Here is a 3,083-nt window from a genome sequence, read left to right on the forward strand (position 1 = left end):
AGTAAGCGTCTTTTAATTTCATGGCTGCAATCACCATCTGCAGTAATTTTGGAGCCCAAAAAAATAAAGTCTAACACTGTTTCCACTGTTTCTCCATCTATTTCCCATGAAGTGATGGGACTGGATGCCATGATCTTTGTTTTCTGAATGTTGAGCTTTAAGCCAATATTTTCACTCTCCACTTTCACTTTCATCAAGAGGCTTTTTAGTTCCTCTTCACTTTCTGCCATAAGAGTGGTGTCATCTGCATATCTGAGGTTATTGATATTTCTCCTGGCAATCTTGATTCCAGTTTGTGCTTCTTCCAGCCCAGCATTTCTCATGATGTACTCTGCATAGAAGTTAAATAAGCAGGGTGACAATATACAGCCTTGACGTACTCTTCCTATTTGGAACCAGTCTGTTGTTCCATGTCCAGTTCTAACTATTGCTTCCTGACCTGCATATAGGTTTCTCAAGAGGCAGTTCAGGTGGTCTGGTATTCCCACCTCTTCCAGAATTTTCCACAGTTTATTGTGATCCACACAGTCAAAGGCTTTGGCATAGTCAATAAAGCAGAAATAGATGTTTTTCTGGAACTCTCTTGCTTTTTCCATGATCCAGCGGATGTTGGCAATTTGATCTTTGGTTCCTCTGCCTTTTCTAAAACCAGCTTGAACATCCGGAAGTTCATGGTTCACGTACTGCTGAAGCCTGGCTTGGAGAATTTTAAGCATTACTTTACTAGCGTGTGAGACAAGTGCAATTGTGCAGTAGTTTGAGGATTCTTTGGCATTGCCTTTCTTTGGGATTGAAATGAAAACCGACCTTTTCCAGTCCTGTGGCCACTGCTGAGTTTTCCAAATTTGCTGGCATATTGAGTGCAGCACTTTCACAGCATCATCTTCCAGGATTTGAAACAGCTCAACTGGAATTCCATCACCTCCACTAGCTTTGTTTGTAGTGATGCTTTCTAAGGCCCATGGGGTCACACACAGTCGGACACTGCTGCAGTGACTTAGCACAGACACATGTGTTCATTCTTAAGGGACTCCTGATAAAGATGACCCTTTACGACGTGGGGAAGGCGAAAAACATGGAAGAAGAAAATATAGGAGAGCAATCATTGTGGAATGAGTTAGGCAAAGATTTTTAGATATGGTAGCAAAAGGACCATTCATAAAAGTACAAGTTAATAAATTGAACGTTGAAGGAAACCACAAAATTATTTTGAGCTAAAGGTCGTTAAGAAGCAGCAAACACAGAAGAAGCTCCTGCCTTTCTGCCTAAGGGCAGGATTTAAATTCTACTTTTTCTAAGTCAGACTCTTATCAGCCCAGAGATGGCACCAGACGAATCTGCAGGTAAACTTTACTCCATTAGTTTTCCTTTCAACCCACATAGATTTACCTTCCCATGGTTTGCTCACCTGGGAAGCCTACGCTTTTGTTCATCCAGTCCTTTCTCTACAGATGTATTATTCTTGCTGAAGATGCTACAGAAATTGGAATTTTAAGCCACCATTTTGAATTACTTTTGGTTCAGTTTCTTCCTGAGTAAAGTGCAGTGCGTGCTGTAATAAACTATTAAAAAAAAAAAGAGAGAGCTTCGGCTGAAAATCTAAGGCGGGCAGAAGTAAAGTTTTGCCTTCCCTACAACTTCATCAAAGTTTAAAAATTAGGCTGAGAGGAGACGGACCCAAAGCTCTGAAACATAAAATTCATATAAATCTGGGGTCAGCGGACGTGGCCCACAGTCTGGGACCTGTTTTTTGTCAATAAAATTTTATCGGAACATGGCCCCACTCACTTGTTTTTGTCTCACCTATAACTGTCAATTTTATAAAACTGTGGACCCTCACACGTCACCACCTTACAGCTTAAAACGTCCAGTGCTTTCTCTTTGCAGTATTGATGCCCTTTAGCCAGAGACCACTCTGCAATGGCAGAGTTGAAGAGTTGCAACAGAGACCTTGTAACACAAAAGTCTAAAATACTTAATAGACAGTCTTTAGGAAATAGTTTGTTAAAGCCTTCATATAAAGCACAGAATGTCCAACGGCCACCAAGAACTACTGACCCCTTCAGCACTAGAGTGACTGAGGACAGAGGCTGCCAGACACAGTCCTTGCCATGCTCCCCCACTTCCCTCCAGCCCAGAGTGCCTCTCTCCTGGAATCCAGACCCCCTCCAAGGTAGCCCAGTGTGCCCGACAACTGGCATCATTTCCGTGAAAACGTTAGGGAAGCATCGATGTGAACAGTGGTCACCCTGGTGCACGCCACCTTCCCTTCTCTTCATCTCTGTCTCTAGCCGCCTCCCTCCTCTCGTCCTGGTAACCTTGGCTGAGCATCTACATTATTCCAGGGAAGACACATCCTGGGCCTTCAAGGAGCCCACCTTCCAGCAGAGCAGAGACATGGACATAAGTAACGCTGTATGACGTGCTGAGTCATGTAATAGCTATGGAAAGAGAAAACATGGCTGGGGACTCACAGAGTGGCAGAACGGACCTTTGATGGCTCGTACACGGTGCTGTGTTTTAAATAGGTGACCAGCAAGGACCTTCTGTACAGCGCAGGGAACTCTGCTCAGCGTGATGTGTCAGCCTGGACGGGAGGGGAGCTGGGGGAGAAGAGATGTATGTATGTGTGTGGCTGAGTCCCTTCCCTGTTCACCTAAAATTGTCACAGCGTTGTTAGTCAGCTGTATCCCCATACAAATTTTTTAAAATTTAATAAAAATGTATGGCTTTTATTGAAGGCAGGAGGAGAAGGGGACGACAGAGGATGAGATGGTTGGATGGCATCACCGACATCATGGACATGAGTTTGAATAAATTCTGGGAGGTGGTGATGGACAGGGAGGCCTGGCGTGCTGCAGTCCATGGGGACGCAAAGAGTCGGACACGACCGAGCAGCTGAACTGAACTGAACTGATGGCTTTTATATTCAAATAGTTTGGTTTGAATCGCAGCTCGGCCAGTTCCCAGCTCTGCCACACTGGGGAGTCACTTGGCCTCCTTTCTGAACTCCAGTTCTCTCCTCTGTAAGGTAGAAACGACACCAGCCTCCAGAGCGGTGGGGTTCCTGGGGGGGGGATGAG

Source organism: Bison bison, unplaced genomic scaffold (assembly GCF_000754665.1).
Source record: "Bison bison bison isolate TAMUID 2011002044 unplaced genomic scaffold, Bison_UMD1.0 scf7180017863055, whole genome shotgun sequence".
Taxonomy (NCBI): Eukaryota; Metazoa; Chordata; class Mammalia; order Artiodactyla; family Bovidae; genus Bison; species Bison bison.